The sequence below is a fragment of the Chelonoidis abingdonii genome, chromosome 6, assembly GCF_003597395.2.
Source record: "Chelonoidis abingdonii isolate Lonesome George chromosome 6, CheloAbing_2.0, whole genome shotgun sequence".
NCBI classification, from domain to species: Eukaryota; Metazoa; Chordata; order Testudines; family Testudinidae; genus Chelonoidis; species Chelonoidis abingdonii.
The window spans coordinates 104,077,158-104,096,536 of NC_133774.1; the positions used below are offsets into that span (position 1 = coordinate 104,077,158).

At 39.2% G+C, this 19,379-nt stretch overlaps 2 long non-coding RNA genes across 3 annotated transcripts in view; one reads left to right on the forward strand and one right to left on the reverse strand.

The window, feature by feature from the left end:
- Positions 1 to 501: 501 nt before the first annotated feature.
- Positions 502 to 16,779, reverse strand: LOC142047000 (uncharacterized). 2 transcript variants are annotated; one of them, XR_012656149.1, is made up of 3 exons: positions 16,688 to 16,779; positions 16,401 to 16,467; positions 502 to 3,793 (listed from the first exon to the last, which is right to left on the reverse strand). It is a non-coding gene; the product is annotated as an uncharacterized LOC142047000 (long non-coding RNA). The 2 variants fall into 2 exon arrangements; XR_012656148.1 differs by lacking the exon at positions 16,688 to 16,779 and having other exon boundaries at positions 16,401 to 16,669.
- An 824-nt stretch (positions 16,780 to 17,603) lies between these two features.
- The window catches only part of LOC142047001 (uncharacterized), a 105,427-nt gene continuing 103,651 nt past the window's right edge, over positions 17,604 to 19,379 (forward strand). The window contains exon 1 of the long non-coding RNA XR_012656154.1: positions 17,604 to 17,756. This is a non-coding gene — a long non-coding RNA (uncharacterized LOC142047001). The remainder of the gene's footprint in view (positions 17,757 to 19,379) is intronic.

The following is a 19,379-nucleotide window of genomic DNA, read 5'->3' on the forward strand; positions in this document are numbered from 1 at the left end:
TTGCATAATTTGAATCTTCAACCAGCTCTTTTCAGCTTTATTGATAACAGATCAAATATAGTTTATTTAGTCCAGTTTTACTTTCCAGATGAACCATGGTATAGACTAGATAGACAAATTTTTCCTAATCTGGGGATGTAAACTGTGCCAACGAACTGGAAATACAGGATATGTACACCCTACAGGTTGTATGTATGCTGTATATTTTGTGGGTGCAGCTCAGGTGGCTGTATTTTGAAAATGTCCAGTTTTTTTTGTTTTTACCTTAACCAGGGATAGACATGGATTTTGAATGATTGGACAATTAGGACCCCACTCTTGGTCCCTGAACCACTAACTATTCCTAGATCCAAAGATTTTTGAAGGTGAAATATTTGTAGAATGTTCTTAATTTTTTTCAAAGATTAAGGAATCCTAGAAATGTAGGGTTGGAATGGATCTGAGGTTCATAATAATATTAACTGTTAAAATTAATTTTTGCTAATTGTAAAATGCTCTTAGTAGACACTTGTAAGTGTTGAAATGAGAGGTACTATACCAATTTGAATCGTATTGCTGTCAAATAGCAAATACGAAATCTTTTTTTTTTTTTTTTTTTTTGGTAGATGTACAGGCCGCATCCACACAACACATAGACAGCTGCATATGTGGGCCCACAATGGTAAATAAACTGAGAACCACTGATCTAGATCACCCTTGATGACAAGTGTTTGTCCAACCTGTTCTTAAAAGCGTCCAATGCCAGGATTCCACAAGCTCCCTATGTAACCCGTTCCAGTGCTTAACAATGCTTATATTTAGTGCTGCTGCTCTTTCAGGTTCTGTGTGGAAACAAATTCTAAAATCGTGCGAGTCAGGCTGCAGCTTATTGGTATTTTTAACCTGGCTAGAAGCAAGAAGTACTGGAAATCCCCCAATGGAGATCATTCATGTGAGTTTCCAGCTAGCATTGTCAGGCTCCAAGAGCTTTTGTTTAAGCTTCATGTAGACATCTGAACATTAGGGTGCTTACAGACTGAATCCAAGCACTAACCCTGTTGAAGTATGTCCTTTTAATCGGTAGGATAAATATATAAGACAACCTGTGTAGAATTAAATTCTGTCCAGAGGGCTGGCACAATGCCTATATTCTCTCGTATGCCCTATTTGAAGACCCAATTGGAGCTAAAGTGGTTTATAGGCCTTATGCTGGTCCTGTGTACAGGAGTAAATATTATCCTAAAAGCATGGTATTCTAAAATGCTTTAGGCAATTGTGTGTGCAATGCGTGTACATTGAAATGGGTAATAATCTGCCTAAATAGCCAACTAGATGCACGGTTACCTGATTGGCATATGCAGTCAGTCATTGTGCATTGAAATCAGATGCTTAGTTGTGTGCACAATATTAAAATCAACCCCTTTGTCTTAGTGGGAGCCTATCATTCTCATTTATATACTAATCAACATTTTTTTTTATCCTGATTAGTCAATAATTGTCATTTCTTCAGCTTGTTGCTTGAAGCCTCTAATGAATTTACCCCTGAAAAGATGCAGTTTTAATAATGCACCAAAAAGCAAAGTGATTTAATGGAGGCAAGACTTCTTGATACAGAACAAGCAAAAGCTAGAAGGTCTAAAGGATTTGTAGACCATATTTGCAGAGAAAGTGAAGTTATTACATTACAGAAGCAATTTTAAGGGGGATTAATTACATATTACAGTGATAATATGTAGGCAATCATAAATCTATTGTGTACTGAAGTGTTCTTTACATCAGTGTATACATTTGTACTATTGCCAGTTAAACACTTGTTGACGGTTGTGAGATGAGAAAGGTAATAGCCAGCAAGTGATGGCACCTACCAAATGAACCAGATTGCTGAACTCTAAAAAAGCTAAATCTGGAAGGTGAAACTTTGACCCTCTGTTTTCTAGTTCTAGACAAAAGGACGTGTCCAGTGTATCTCTAGTTTCCTACCATATTTTGGAGTTTTCTGTTATGCTGATTTTTATTATGGCCTATACACTTGTCATCTATATCACAATGTTTAATGTGTCCCAAATTAGATATTACAGTAATTGGAGCAGTATGCATCTAAAAACAACTCCAGAATTTTCAAGGGCACAGTTCTCACAATCAGGGCCAGATTTTTCAAAAGACCTCAGAATTTTGGGTGCCTAAGCTTCTTTTCACAACCTCTTATTTTGATGCCTAATAGGAGTATTTTAAAAATCTGTCCCTGGCTGTCAGTGTTGAACACTTGAAGATTTGACCCAGAGCTCTCTTGAAGATTTGGCCCAAAGTAATTCAAATTTCTAAAATTACCATAGCATCAGAAACATTCTTTTTACCTGGGATGAGGATTGAAGATTTCCAGTAGTGTTCCCCCTGCATTGTCTGTTGAAAAAAAATTTTTTTTTTGCTGACCTTTACCACAGTAATACCAAATTTCTGTCTAACAGACAATATGTAATTTTCTTTTTTGTTCTCCTTTAACATCCACTACATTAATTCTTGAAAAGACTGTTACATTTTTATGTAGCTATATAAATAAAAAATAAGTACAAAGCATTAGCCACAGAAATTCAATGCTCCTTATCTACGCTTACATAAAGAATGCATAATATGTTGAAAGAAATATTTGCTCTAGACCTGAGTCACCAAGTCCAGTTACTATTACAGTTCCCATTTAATAGCAAATCTCACTGAATGGAAAAAGGAAATTTCTATACACACCAATTTTACACAAATATGTCAGTTTAACATTAGCTGTCATTAATTTTCCCATTTTATCTCAATTAAAAATCACTTTTTGCTATTCAAACTGCTTTCAAGGGCAAGTTTTTCAATCCAACCATTGATTATATGTACACATAGTTTTGTGAGGGCAATCATGTGCACCCCAAAATTTGGTATTTGATACACAAATGGTGTTTAACTGCCTAGATTGAGCCTCAGGACACTTCTTGCATGCACAAAATATATTTTTCAATTATGCTGACAAAATGTGTGGTACAAATTTAGAAGCCATTTTTGCAAATGTGGCTTTTGTAATTACTATAATCAATTTATTGCACGTGATGCTATGCACAAGCAATTTTCAATGTTTTGTTTTTGTTCTGGTTGAATAATTTGCATGTACATGTGCTATAGAACAAAGATTTTAAATGTTCAATACTAAAGACCTGAAAAATTGATTCTGCTTTGATTTAATGCTCAACTTGAGGAAGGTTAAATCGCTTATTGGAAAATCCTGGATAATGTTATAAAATGTTGTGGCAAATTGATATTTCTATTAAGCTGGTTTGATTGTTATTTTATAATATTATTTACACAAAACCAGTATGGAGAAACTCCCTTCAGCTGGGCTAAACTGGCACAGCTTCACTGATTTCAACAGAGCTGTGCCAATTTATGGTAGCTGAAGAACTGACCCTTTCTGTTAAATCTTCTTTCTTTTAAAAATTACAATGAAAATAGTAAAGATTGCAATACCTTATCACTTCTATGTTCACTGCATGATGTTAAATCAGTTGTTAGTGACATGTCTTGGGTTACGCATTTAAAAACATGCCATTTCCCTTTGTGTGCTTGACTGCCACCTGCTATAAACCAAAAATCAATATATTTTTATATATACCTCATAACACAAACTGGTATCTATTGCATCTTTCACTTGGCCCCACAAACCCTCCACCTTAATCCCAATTTCTTTGACTTTATCCCGTTGCCAGAAGCAAAAAGATCCATTATGAATTGTCCTATTGCTGTCTCCTCTTGATTTGTGTTCCACTGATGAGCCAAGATGCTGCTGTCAGAAATTCATAAGAAAAACAAATATAACATAAACTAAATTGTTCCTGAAACTTTTGTTCATAAACAGAACATATGGTGATCTTACTTTTGATGTATAACTTATTTCTATTCATTCTGGATGATCTTTCATAACTCAATCATTCTACCACTCATAAATTATGAAATCATTAAAAGCTGTATAAATGATGTATGTCATGTGATAGATAATATGTACACGTTATTATAAGTGGGTTCAAACTGCAAAAATTGGGTCTACATTTCAAGCACACTAGAGATTGTGGATGTTCATAACCATTATTTTTGCTTGGGCAACTTGCAAAATTTAGATCTGGGTGTGGCTTTCAAACACCTCCAAAGTCTGTGTGTGGGTGTAGATGTCCTATCTAATATCAGTTATAACACTGGTCTCTTTGTCCATAAGTTCCATAAATGGATTTAGATCATGTTCTGTTGTTTTTTTTTTCCTTTGGCACTTGAAATTATAACATTGGGAAGTCCATATGACTTTAAAGGGAAAGATGTGAAGTTCCTTTGTTGATCTATCCCCAGAGCCTTTGATGCTCAAGATTCTGGTGCTTGTGATCTATCAGGCACATGTTTTAGCTACCATTTTTTTCCCTGTGTTGGTTCACTTCTGATTATTTTTTTTTTCCTTTTTATCTTAAAACACCAAAGGGTGCCTCCCCATCCCCCCCCCCCCCAAAAAAAACAAAACTTCTGGCACACTTGTGTGCCAGGGAATGGAAATAATCTACACTCCACCAAGAGAAAACAGAAAATAAACACTTCGAAATCCATTAGTTTGGCTGAATTTCTTCCAGATTGTCTGAGAAATAGCAAAATAATTTCTTTTTTGTATTTCTGAGTATTGTGCACATGTTTATAGATGATTCTGTGGTGGTTGCAAATACAGACCTTGAACAGTTTATACTGATTATATTATATGAGAGAAGAAACTTATTGTAAAGGCATCTTTCAAGGGTTAGTTTAGATCTTGTTTTATTGTTAAATATGTGAATGAGCTTGATTTATATAGAGAAGGCATGTTTTGTTTTTTAAGGCAGCCTCTCAAAGCTAGCTTTATTGCTATCTTAAAGGCAGTATACAGGGTTATGTGGCTGGTACTATAAAATTAGTTTGCAATATAAAATGCTATTTTACTACTTACATGTGCACACAATGTCATTTGTGGTGTTTTTAATTCTTTGCATGTTTCATATTCTGTAGCAGTACATTAATGTCTGCAAAAAAAATATAATTTTTGTAGCTGATAGTTGTGTCAGTATAAGATTACAATCTTGTAATAAATTCCAATAGAATGTCAGCAGTTGGGGACAGCCCTTTCAAATAGGCCTTGGTTCTGCACTACCCTGATTGTGGCAGCAAAACAACCCAGGACTTATGGCTATCATAAGGCATGCTGGGAAAAGGCACATGCCACATGAATCCCTCCCTTATCCTAGAGAGAGACTTGGAAGCAGTGTTGGTGGGTTTTTCGTGAAAGGGCTGAGGAAAGAGCCTTGGAGACAATGTTTTAGAGAGGCATTTTTTCCTCCTGTTGAAGGAAGTACCGCTGGACATTGAAGCAGCGCCTACAGAAATGCCAAGGCAAGTATCTGCTGCTTTTCAGGGCCCCAAAGTTGGGACTTCCACTACAGTAGGTGAAGTCCCTCTCACCCATTCTCCCCATTGTGGTCAGGTGGGTGTTTTGTTATAACTCACTAGTGAGCCTGGGGCCATGCCTGCAGGACAAGTTGGGGCTTCAAAAGAAACTCTTGGGAATAAGGAACCATTCCTGAAGAGGGAGCTGAACTTTTATAGCCAGGTTGGCTTTCACTTAGTTAAGCATCTGTATTGTACTCTGTATATTGTCTTAGCATTGTTCACTGCACAAGACAGTGATCTTGTGGAGATACTATTTCAGATTATTTATTTTCAAACCGAGAGTAGTTTTTCTAAGCTGTTACCCACAAGAAGGGAGATTTGGTACTGAAACTTTACTGTTAAATGTTTTTGCTGCAGTAAGTGCAAGAAAATACTTTCACTTGAGGGAAAGTCAAAAGGCTATCTCTATGCTGCTTTATTCCAATGGCTTATTCTCACTAGTTTTGTTATGTAGCTGTGTTAAGTGGCCACATTCCTGAGAGAAAAGTGAGAAGGGAATATAATTAAATAGTTTAAAAAATGCCTGTACAGTTCAATCAGAACATAAAAATGGCCACGCTGCATCAGACCAAAGGTCCATTTAGCCCAGTATCCTGTCTTCTGCCAGAGGCCAGTGCCAGGTACCCCAGATGGAATAAACAGATCCAGTAATCAAGTAATCCATCCCCTGTCGTCCATTCCCCAGCTTCTGGCAAACAAAGAGTAGGAATATCATCCCTGCCCATCCTGGCTAATAGCTTTCAATGGACTTATCCTCCATGAATTTATCTAGTTCTTTTTTGAACCCTGTTATAGTCACAGCATCCTCTGGCAAAGAGTTCCACAGACTGACTGTGTGTTATGTGGAAAAATACTTCCTTTTGTTTGTTTTTTAAACCTGCTGCCTATTAATTTAATTTGGTGATCACTAGTTCTTGTGTTATGAGAAGGCATAAATAACACTTCCTTATTTACTTTTTCCACATCAGTCATGATTTTATATCCCTCCTTAGTCATCTGTTTTCCAGACTGAAAAGTCCCAGTCTTATTAGGGAATGGAGGAAAAATTAATCATTTTTGTTGCTCTTTATTGAAACTTTTCCAATTCCAATAGATCTTTTTTGAGATAGGGCAACCACATCTGCACACAGTATTCAAGATGTGGGTGTACCATGGATTTATATAGAGGCAACATGATATTTTCTGTCTTATTATCTGGCCCTTTCCTAATGATTCCCAAGATTCTGTTCACCTTTTTGACTGCAACTACACATTGAATAGATGTTTTCAGAGAACTATGCACAATGACACCAAGATCTTTGAGTGGTAGCAGCTAATTTAGACCCTATCATTTTATATGTATAGTTGGAATTATGTTTTCCAATGAGCATTACTTTTTGCATTTATCAACATTGAATTTCATCTGCCATTTTGTTGCTCGGTCACCCAGTTTTGAGAGATCCTTCTTATCGCTCTTCGCAGTCTGCTTGGAACTTAACTATCTTGAGTAGTTTTGTATCATCTGCAAATTTTGTGACCTCATTGTTTACCCCTTTTTCCAGATTATTTATGAATATGTTGAATAGGACTGGGCCCAGTACAGATCCCTGGGGAACACCACTATTTACCTCTCTCCATTCTGAAACTGACCATTTATTCCTACCTTTTTGTTTCCTATCTTTTAACCTGTTGCCAATCCATGAGAGAATCTTCTCTCTTATCCCATGACTCCTTACTCTGGTAAGAGCTTTTGGTGAGGGACCTTGCCAAAGGCTTTCTGAAAATCTAAATACACTATATCCACTGGATCCCCCTTGTCCACATGCTTGTTGACCCCCCCCACCCCCCGCAAAGAATTCTAGTAGAGTGGTGAGGTATGATTTCCCTTTGCAAAAACCATGCTGACTCTTTTCCAACAAATTATGTTCATCTATGTGTCTGACAATTCTGTTCTTTACTATTGCTTCAATGAGTTTGCCTGATACTGAAGTCAGGTTTAGTGATCTGTAATTTGCAGGGTCACCTGTGGAGCCCTTTTTAAAAATTGGCATTACATTAGCTATCCTCCAGTGATTAGGTACAGAAGCTGATTTAAATGATATGTTACAAACTACAGTTAGTAGTTCTGCAGTTTCACATTTGAGTTCTTTCATAACTCTTGAGTGAATACCATCCGGTTCTGGTGACTTATTGCTGTTTAGTTTATCAATTTGTTCCAAAACCTCCTCTAATCATACCTCAATCTGTGACAGTTCCTCTGATTTGTCACATAAAATCAGAGCTGGATTTAAATCCAGGTGGGATTTATTTATTTATTTTTAATTTTTTTAAACATGTTAATGCCTCAGAAATAGTTTAGGTGAAGTAGTGATGGCAGTATTCAGCTGGATACTGGCTGGATACTGGCTGGATTCAGCTGGATAAATTAATTAAAGCTACATTTTTTTTGATCCTCTGCATTTTTGAATAATAATTTTTTAAATATGAACTGAAAATCAAATACAGAAGTGAAATGAGCATCCATCCTTCTGTGGAGAAGTGAGAACACTTGTAGTATTTTGTATAAATATCATATGTTCCTGAGTGTACCTCTGTGATATTACCCTGAATGCACAGCTAGATCAAAACCAGGTTGTTAAAAGAAACCATGCAGGAAAGGTAAAAAATGATGTAGATAAGAACATTTCTTTAAACACAATAACTAGGTTTATAGCTATGAAGAAGGATTTCTCAGCCTCCACTCTGGAGACAGGGCTGTTTGGCCAAGACTGAGAAGAGAGAGTACAAAAGGCACTGACCTATTTCAAGTGCTACATTATGGAGAGCAGGGGAGTGGGGGGAGGATGTGCTCAGTGTACTGTGAGGCTGACATACACAGATTGCACTAAGCTAGGGTTTGCACTAAGCAGGCTGTAACTTGGTACCCAGAGAGAATGAGAGACACCAATGCATGTCTTTATAGGAGCTCCAGGGAAATGCAAAGCATGGAGAAGACCAGTTGTATTTAGAAGTGGAGACGTGGGCCTACCACTTGAAAGAGGTGCACTCAGGGAACTGAAAAAGGATCTCAGAAGGGACAGCCTATGACACTAACCATGCTAGAACTACTGATCACTACTGATCACGTTTTGCTCTCTGCACAATCCATAGGCATATTGAGAGGCCATATGGACAGACCATGGGACCAAGACCAGGAACTCCTGAGTTTTAATCCTGGCTCTGCCACTTAGTTGCTGTGTGACCTACAGGCCAGCCATTTATCCTCTCTGTGTAATCAGTTGTCTACCTCTGGGCAGGGAGTGTCAAAGGTAGAAAGGGAGGTTGGACTTCACTGCAAAAGGAGGTGTGCCCTTATCATGAGTTAGCTAACTCACTTGGGTTAAAATAGCAGTGAGGACACGGCAACTTTTCTTTCAGTGTGAATTAGCAGCTTGAGCTCAACTCTGGGCTTCCCTGTTGTCTGTATCTTCAGTTGTTAACTTGAGTTAGCAAATTTGCCATGTCTTCACTGCTATTTTAATTTGAATTAGCAGAAGTGTTAAGTACACACACTTGTCTTTTTTGGTAGTGTAGACAACTTTTTAGAAGTCACCTCCTCTGTCTCTGGAGATGGTTTATTGGTAGAGGAAGAGTGGGAGCATCTTGGGAAGTGGGGGAAGGAGTAAAATAGTGGCTATGTTGAGAACTGATCACAGAAGACCCATGACACATGAAGAGTGGTGTTTGCCATCTGAAGAACAGTTATCCCTGATTCAGATGGAAAAGCAGCAGCACTTTCAACAAGAAAAGTATTTTTCCTGCAAAAAGAGCAGTTTTAATAAATAAAGGGTATGCAGATATTTTATTTTAACTCTGGGTTAGGGGGATAGAAGTAGCATGGTCTATGAATACTTAAGTTCAGAATTAACAGATGAGGTTTCATTAATGTGTTTGGGGATTTCATACAACATAAGAACACACAGTGTGAAACAAAATACCAGACAGACTGTTGATGCAAGTTTAATAGTTTTGCATTTACCAGTGGCTAGTATCCTTACTTTAAAAGAAAGTGAAAAATAGCTCATCACCCCTCCCATATAACTGACCTACCTAACTGGGCATGTCTGTCAGTGGAGGAGGAATTGCCTGAATCCTGCAATGATCAGTTTATTCTGCAAATAATATTCGATCACCTAATCACTTAAGCCTTGTCTCGGCTTGGAATCAGCTCCTGTTTCAGCGGCTGGTGTTGCTGCACCAATGCAAATGCCAAATGTAGACGGGGAAGCTGGAATTTTCATTAATAGTTTTATCCCTGTTTGAAAGTGGGTCAAGGTCCACTAGTGCAAATCCCAGCTTTTCTTATCTAGACTTGGGTTTGCATTGGTATGGCTACATCAGTGACCGAAATGGGGGGTGATTCCAAGAGTAGACAAGGTCTCAGAGCAAAACTTTCAAAAGGCACATGCTAAACTTTCCCTTGCATGCACAGCAAAGTGGTAATTGTGCACTTGTACAAGTACAATAGGTAATTGCATATGCATGTCATACCTTTTTGCATACTGATATTTACATGTGTAACTTAAGTGGCTGGCTTTCATATTGCTCCAGGGAGAATCATGTTTTTTGTTTGATTGACACTGAGATATGTTTTTTCTTTGTTGCTGATGGTGGGAGTAATAAATGAGGAAAAGCTGTAATAATTTGTTCCCATGTCTGCAGTAATAAAGTCTGAGTTTTCCATTAAGCTTTGCTCTAGGAAAATCTCAATCCCATCTCAGAGTACAAACACTTCCATATGTAATTAATTTAAATATAACATAGAAGGAACAGACCCCAGATGAAACAGACAATTATCTTCTACATAAGTACATTAAACCACAAACAGAGGGCATGCTTTGTCTGGTCTTTGTCTTTCTTTCAGTATTTATCTTTATTTGTGTGTGGTTTTTTTTCATGGGCTGTTTTGATTGCCTAAGGGAGTCAACGAAGAAATGTTGTACAAGGAAGAGAAATGCAATAAAATAACTCCATATATTTATCTGGTATGCATGCATTAAGGCTTGGGATATTAAGTAGCTGTACTTTATATCACCAGGAGTTTGGATGTATCAGCAAACAAGTCCTTAAAATCATCATTAAAGTAGGTTAAAAGAAACATAATTTGAGAAAGCTAAAAACTTTGACTTTTTTGATTTGCTGTTTTTGGGGTGGATGGACTGAAGGAGCTGCTGAGCGTCAAATATGTCTGAGTATTAACTTCTCAAGTAATAAGATGGCCTAAATAAAGATGTTAAGTATCTATCTCTTCATTCTATGCCTTTTTCCCCTTAATTCACCTCTCCTATCTTGCAGAACTCACAAATTAAGATCAGTGCTGTGATACTCACTGTTTGAGGATAATTGCTATACACCAGTGGATCTCAAATGTTCTGTGGAGCACTTGCTAGTGGATGTATAGAGAGCTGAGTCTAGCTCTCCTTCTGGTTTCCAGAGCCTGCATCACATTAAAGACAACTAAAATACATCTAATCTTTTTTCTAATAGTACCTTTCTACATAAAGCAGCTGCTGTAGCTGTAGCAAGAATGTTATACAGTATGATCAGGCCTGAGACCAGAAGTGGAAAATAGATTTCAAGTCCAGAAGGTACCACTGTGATCATTCATTCTGACCTCCTGCATAATACAACCCATAGAATTTCAACGAGTAATTCTACTTTTTTCTGGTTGAACAAGAGTGTATATATAAATATTTTAGAAAGACATCCAGTCTTGATTTAAAGACTTCAAGTGATGGAAATTCCACCATTCCTCTAGGTAAGTTGGTCTAATAGTCCATTACTCACACTAAAAAGAAGTGTGCTTTATTTCTAATCCAAATTTTACTAGCCTCAGCTTCCAACTATTAGATGTTGTTATGCCTTTCTGTTTGATTAGAGAGCCATCAACTCTGACATCTTCTCATCATGTAGATGCTTAATAGAGACCTTGATCAAGTCACCACCTTTTCTTTCTTTTGAAGCTAAATTGAGTTTCTCTAGTCTTACTGTAAGGAAGGTGTTACAAACCTCATATGGTTGTTGTAGCTCTTTTCTGGATTCTTTCCAGTTTGTCATAAGTGTAGACACCAGAGCTAGCACAGTAATACAATATGGGTGGGGGGAGGTGGTCCCCAAGGACAATCTCCTTGGTGCACTGTATGAAAAAGTTTAACAGCTTCTACCATATGCACCATTGAGTCCTTTAAGATTTATATTATAGTGTAATGGGTCTCTCTGTTTGGACCAGCTGGGTCACAGCTGTGGGCTGAGGAAATACAAGTCAGGTTGAGTGTGTTCTAGCCAGCTTTAGAGAAGACAAGGGTGAGAGCTCTCCCTGCATTAAAGTACTGCTGGATATAAAGACATGGTGGTCAGAATTATTCAGATGGTTCAATTTTGTAAAACAAAATATGGGGAAAAAATGGGTGATTGTGTTTTGTCCAAAATTATTCTGTCTTTAAAAAGAATATATATACATATTCTTCCCCCATACAACATAGGACAGGATTTGGTGCGTCAGTGATTATTCCTCTTTATGCTTCCACAGGCCATGCTGTTACAAAATATGGTAAGATCTTCTATTAGTAGCAGAATTTATGTCATCTGGATCCTTTATGCTGAATGTACAGTAAGAATCCTTGTGGAGAAGTTATTGCATCTTAGTAGTGAACATTTTATAAACTGTGAGAACAGTTATTTTAAATCCTTTACCCCTTTTTTGTTATGAAAATACCAAAAGGACCCAATCAACAGTATTATTTGCCTAAAACACAACTGAAAGGAATGTAGTGGGATCATAACACACTTCCAAGCGGGTGATCCAAATTTGGGACTTCAGCTCAGTTTGTGCCAGGAGGAGCTGGGGTGGTTTCAGCTACAATCTGCACATCTCCTGCAGGGAAGAAGTGATCATTAACAGTTCCTCCAGTTGACACCAGGAATAGGACTGATGGGCTTTGGAGGATAAGAGTGTGCCATGATTTAGGACATTTGAGGTTAGTAGAAGGATAAAAATGCGGGATCCTTTTGGGGCTCACAGAAAGACAGAATATTCTAAAATATCTTCCTAAACTTCAGAAGAGCAATAGCATGTACAAACAGGCAAACTATTATTTTTTTCCTGTAATTCCTATAAGTTCTGTAATTAAAATGGGCCTTCTGGATTGTCATGGAAGGTCTTGTGTAATACTTAGCTGTTGGGCCAAAACCTTGTGTTCCAAGTTTTGAGCCTAGAGCAAACGTTTAAGGCCCTGGTATGTCATCTTAAAATAAAGACCTACAATCTGTAATTATATGATTCCTGCTTATAATTGAATTATGGTATATAGAGCCTCATGCGTGGTTGGAGAACCATAAAATGAAGATAAGCAGTTCTTTTACCATCCTGAACAAGAATAAGAAACCTCTCATAATTCAACTATGGGTACCTCTAGGAACCATATAATTATTCTTTTTATAAACAAAGTGTTCCTTTTTGTAAAACTGTCTGCTGCCTTCTCCCACCCTTCTCTCTCCTTCCATTTGCAACTTTGGCTTGGAACAGTAAAACTAGTTTCAAATGGAAGAGAAAAGAGTCTGAGAAAAACAACTTGCATGTAAATATTATATAATACATGTATCCATGCTCTACACACTGTCCTGGAATATCCAGCAACTCAAGTGCTGTGATTGACAAACTATCACTTACTTCCTTAGACCCCCTGTAAAGCAAATCTCATAGTTTGTCGGTGTGCTGCAAGTGTCACCACTTGCTGATGCTATACAAGTAGGTAAAGCTGCTCTAATGACACTGAAGGGAAGAATTATTGGAGCAGCAGAGCAAACCCATGAACCTATGCAAAGAAGTAGTCATTAGAGCATAAGAGAAACTTCTTTGGTGATTCAAAAGGCTCCTTAAGAGGTGGAGAAAAGAAAAAGATTTGTCACTCTCTCCAAGGCAAGAATCTCTTCTGGGAATTGAACAGGTGTAAAAGGATTAAAGAGAAAAAAGTAAGGAAGGTAACATAAGAGACTTCAGCTGGAGTTTACAGTAAAGGAAGGGGCAGTTATGGGAAGAGGGGAAGGAGTAATTTGTATAGGGCATGACTCCATTTGTTTGTAATATGAAAAAATTAAAGACAAGTTTAGAATTGGGAACTATAATTCTCTCTTAGGGGTGCTGGTACCTCAAACTTCATTTGTGTGTTTTATGGTGTCACCACCAGACCCCCTTAGTAAAATTATATCCCCAGATGTCTGTCTAATTTTTTGTGTTATAAAAAAGCAGTTGCAGCTCTGCTATAGTTAAAGTTAAGACTGTTTTCCTATTTAAAGCTTGACAGTTTTAAGTGCTCTAAAATCTATATGGCTATGTGGATTACCCTTGAAATTTGTGTACCTCATGGGGGTCCAGAGTAGGGTCAACCATCCAAATATAGGGCCATTTGGCTAAGGGGTTCATACCAGCTGGATAGCTCAAGGGGTTAAGAAATAGACCTTCAGGCCTTATCCAATTAGCCAGTGCCAGTTTGGATTCCACTGTAGGCAGAAATCTGGTAAAGGTAGGAAGGCATATTGCTAAAATCTGTCTCTGCTGGGGAGTGTATGTTTATTTTTGTGGAATATAAAGACAGTATTTTTATAAAAACAACCAAGATTAAATGTGTGAATGCTTGCTGGCAGGAGAGGGGCATTTTGGAGGGTGAAGGAGTGGGGGGAATATGGTGAGAGTGTTGCAGCTGCATCAAGGGGAGAGGTACTATGGGGATGGGGGTAGGGGAGATGAAAGGGCATGTGGGGGGAGGGACCCTGAGAGGGGGAATGGGGGAGGATAGGGGCAGGGTTTCCTGACAGCCCCACATTCTTTGCTTCTGCCAGGATGTGTGTGCACCAGAATCTGGGGCATCCCTGCCCCTCTAGGGAGGCCTGAGCCCCTCTTCCTACCCCCTGGTGTGTGTGCCAGGATCTGGGAGCCCCTACCCACATGGGTATCTGAACCCCCTTTCTTGTCCCCCTGATGTGAGCTAGGTTCTGGAAGAGGCTTGTTTTTTCTGGGGGTGTCTGAACTCCTTTCCCTACCCCTGCAATGTGAGCTGGAATCTGAGGTGCCTTGTCCCTCTAAGGGGGTTCAAGCCCTTTTCCCTGCACCTCTCTTTTGAGCCAGTATCTGGGGAAGCCCTTTCCTTCTGGGTGGGGAGCTCAGAACAGGCATACAGGACATCGGGGAGCATGCACCAAGAAAACAGTATTGCCACTGAAGAGGAATTGAATGGGGACATACCTGACACATATCCGAAACTGTCCGGCACTGGGTAGGAGGGAAGGAAACACCCACTGACATGAATGGAGCAGTTCACAGGTCTCAATTATTGTTTCAGGCTGTATTAATCTCTATTGAGTATTCACTTTCAGATGAGAACATCTTGCTGAGATTAATAGTCTTCTTAACACCTTTCTGAGCGTGCTATCCTGATGATAGCTGTATGGAGCCCTCTGCCCCCACTCCCTTCCCATTTTACCTCTAATTTCATACAGTGGAGCACCATCTCTGCTCTAGTTAAGGTGGGGAAGCCTTTCCTGTTTAAAGGACTAATCTTCTAAATGCTCAAAAATCTGTGTGCCTTCACAGATTGTCTTGAAAAATTCTGTGCCTCATGGGAGTGTAGTGTAGTGATCTTATAATGGGGTAATTTGAGCCTGGGGTTCGTGAGATACAGCCTCTCAGAAAAAAAAATATCATTAAATTCACAGATTCTAGCCATTTTGAAATTTGAAACCCACCCAGGGCAGAAATCCAAATGAACTGGAAAATTTGGAAAAAATTCTGCTTATTTCAAGGATTCGGTATTGCTAATCTTTTGTTTAGGAGACATAGCCATGTAGAAAGGAATATTTAGAAGACTCTGAAACTATTTTTGAAAAGAACATAAATTACACATGCAAATGCTCATGGAGGGGAGGGTTGATTAGGGATGCAAGAATAAGTGAGAACTGGAGGACAAGGGGTTTGGTCTGCAATGAATGGCGGGGGAAGGATGTCAATGGGAATGGGGTGATAGGGTAGGGAAGAGGGATTGTGGGGCTCAGGTAATGTGTAGGCTAGGAATTAGGGGGATTGGAAGGGAGAGGATAGGAGGGGTTGGAGAATGAGGAATAGCAGATGGAATTGTGCATTTAGAGGTAGAGTGGGGGCTGTGAACCCTGAATTCTCTCCTTCCATGTACTGGGATCTGGGATACCCCACCCCTGAGCCCCTCTGCCACTATTTGTTCTGAGATCTGAGACTTACTCCTCTTGGGGTGCCTGAGCCCCTCTCCCTGCCCCTCCATGTGAGCTGGGATGAATACATGTGGAGGGACATGAAGATTATGCAGATTTAAACATCTGAAATCCACAAAATGAATAGTTAAAGTATACATCACCCCTATGTGGGGTAGTGAGCAGACTGACCAGTGTGTGGGAGGGAAAGGGGAGGGGCCCAGTTTGGAGGATGGGTAGCATGGGTGGACCTGGGCCATGGCTGGAGAAGCTTGGCTAAAGCAGGGACAGGAGTCCCAGGTGGGGATGAATAGTGGGAGGAAAGTGGAGAGGGGCCCCACTTAGTGTGAAGCTCAAGCTATGTAATGAGGGTATCGTGTGGGGGGAGTAACTTCTTATGTTAATGGTTTCTAGAGTGCTAACTAATGGGTTAATGGAATGAGATGGGGAGGGGAAGGGGAGCTGGAAATGTTAGCAGGGAGCTACATGTTGTGAGGCAGGGGGTGACTCCCTCATGCGTCAAGTTACTATAACCATCATGTAATAAAACCATCAAGCTTTTGGGCCATAGACCCTTGTTAGCCTATGTATTGCAAATATTTCAAGGCAGGACCATTATCCCCATTCCAGTCTAACAAAATGTGGAAGGAGCACTGAGGAATCACATAGCAACCACATGCCTAGGACGGGACTATTCCTACCTCTGGCACTGGCCTGTTGGGTGACCTTGGGCAAGTCGCTTCATCTTTCTGTGCCTCAGTTTCCTATCTGTAAAACAGGGTAATGATGTGAAGTTCTTTGAAGGCTACTGATGAAAAGCACAGTATAAAACCTAGGTCTTTTGATTATTACATAGCCACCATAGCATATCCACTGCAAACCTAAACGAGAACTACAACTGCCCAAAAGACCACTAACTCCTGCCAACAAACATCTCTCTTTCTCTGTTTTAAAAATAAACTAAGAAATGGAAAACAAATGAACCAACCTTTAATGCAGAGTTTAAGTTGCATGATGGTAGCTTGTGCCCTTCCAGAATGTAGAGTTCAGCAGGACACTCTGGAAACCAGGAAATAGAGAATTAAGGTAAATGCCCAAGCACTGAATATCACACTTGTTTCCACTACTCATCTTTAAATCCACAGACTACTCTCACATCCCACCTCACTACTGACAATACCCAGTGCACAACCATTGATACAACCTACACAATTCTCTGTTGAAATTATGCAGATTGGAACCTCAAGATACCCATGCACCTCTTTTCTTTGATTAACATAAGAACAGCCGTACCGGGTCAGACCAAATGTCCATCCAGCCCAGTATCCTGTCTACCGACAGTGGCCAATGCCAGGTGCCCCAGAGGGAATGAACTTAACAGGCAATGATCAATTGATCTCTCTCCTGCCATCCATCTCCATCCTCTGACAAACAGAGGCTAGGGACACCATTCTTTATCCTTCCTGGCTAATAGCCATTTATGGACTTAACCTCCATGAATTTATCCAGTTCTCTTTTAAACGCTGTTATAGTCCCAGCCTTCACAACCTCCTCAGGAAGGAGTTCCACAAAAGGAGTTCCACATGTGGGAGAACTCAGACCCAGATCTCCTCAAATCACAACCACAGCTCTTCCAAGTTGCTCCAACTTATGTTTCCAACATTCTGTACTGCTACACCTTAATCAAATAATCAGTGCTTAAAGTGAATTCAGAAAGTGTTCAACATCCCACTTCCTAAAGATGAGTGACAAGTATGGTAAAGGTAAAATTTTCAAATGCCTAACTCCCATTGAAAAATCAATGGGAGTTAGGCATTTAAATTACTTAAGCACTTTTGAAAATGTTATCTTAAGACATTTTGAGGCTCATAAGATGTTTTGAGTATTTGAGTTGTCCCTGTCTCAGTTCTGTGAAAATTTAGATCTTATGAAAACAGGCTGCTTTCTAAAATTTACTTTCTTCTTCCGTTCAGGCCAGAAATACTGTGAAAACATTGCTTCTTTTGATACAGTCACACTTCCACTCCCGGTCACCCTGTCAGAACCAGGACCTTGAGGTATGTAAAGATGATCTTGGGGGGAGGGAGGAGGAAAACACTATTTGATTTTTTAAAATCTCACCCAAGGTTTGGTTAAGATTTTGTTTAAGATATGGGCACACTCAGGACGGTTCCCATTTGATCCCAACATGTTTGCCCGTCCCTGCGCTACAGGCCAAAGCCTGCTCATTTCAGTAGCTCCGTCCTGTTAAATCAGCTTCTTTTAGACTCTCCTCAAGTCATTTATAAAAGGTTCCTTTAAACAGTCTGTGTGCAAGTTTGTCTCCAGGTGCATAGTCCTGAAATCTTAATATGCAACTTTTTTTTCATAAACAATACAAAGAAGTTGACAGGTCTGAAAGGGGCTTATGTGAAAAGATAATTAAGTGCTTTAGAGAGTGTCAAGAGTCAATAGCTCAGCACTGTCAGCACTCTCGACTGTTACAGGCTATAATTAGATGGCATGGAGGTGTAAGGGATGTTTGGCAGTTTATTTCAGCATGATCTCCACGGGAAAAATAAAGAGCTGCCTCAAATGAGACACCATGAAAGAGGGGAGTAGGAAGATTAAAACCTCACTATTTTTTTAAGTCACTTTCTCATTAAACAACAACTAGCATACGTCACAGTTCTCACAGTTTCCATCCATCTGGGCATTTGTGAATCCCGTGGCCCAAATTTCAATTATGAGGTTCCTGATGTATTTCTTATTCTGATTTTCAATTTTTTACTCACTTGCAATGCTTCCTCTTTTTTTATTATGGTGCTTAATTAATGAGTAACGTTTTATCTGTAACATAAGCCACAAGCTATGTACGGCATGTACTCCCAACAGTGATTTCCAACATAAAGCGGAGCCAATTGCCACCAAGCACTTGGAATGTGCCACCATAGCTTTAGCAAGTACAAAAACTGGAATCTTATTGTGGTGGTTATAAAATAGAGCCTTGCAAGGTGCATGACTAATTTTCAACAACAGTGTATTCTTTCTCAAAGTTTATTGTTAAGAGATTTTTTGATGTAGAGATTGATTTCAATTGTTAAAAATGAACAGAAGTAAATGAATATGGACCTGATACTTGATTGGGATCCATTTGCAGCCATGCAGAGTCTCACTGGTAAGGGTGCAAGGGCCATGCTAACTGGTCCCAAAGTGGGATTGGGATATGTGAGAGATGACGACAAAGGGTGGAGAGAGAAGGATGACTATTACAATAGGAAAGATCAAGTTACACTTTCTGTGTAAAAAAAAAATAGTAAAAACATAACCTAGCAAATCCTTATATATAGCCTATATTCACACAGGTGCTTCTGAAGATCCAAATTGACTCAATGACAGTCAATGGGACTTAGGCCTGTAAGTCACTTACACGCTTTTGAAATTTGTATTATAGTTATGTCAGTGCTCTAGTACAGTTTGCTGATTACTTGATTCCTGGGCTGAGTACATTAGGAAATGTAACAGTTTCCCACTTTCTGTCTATCCTCTCTAGCTCCATTAAATAGCTTCTCTTGCCTCCTGCTGCCATCCAGCCAACACTACTTCTCAGAACCCCAGAGTTCCCCATTCTTGTGCAATCTGTAATACATGGTATTCTTCTTGTCTCTCAGATGTTGGTGGTTCTTCTTTCAATGCAGGAA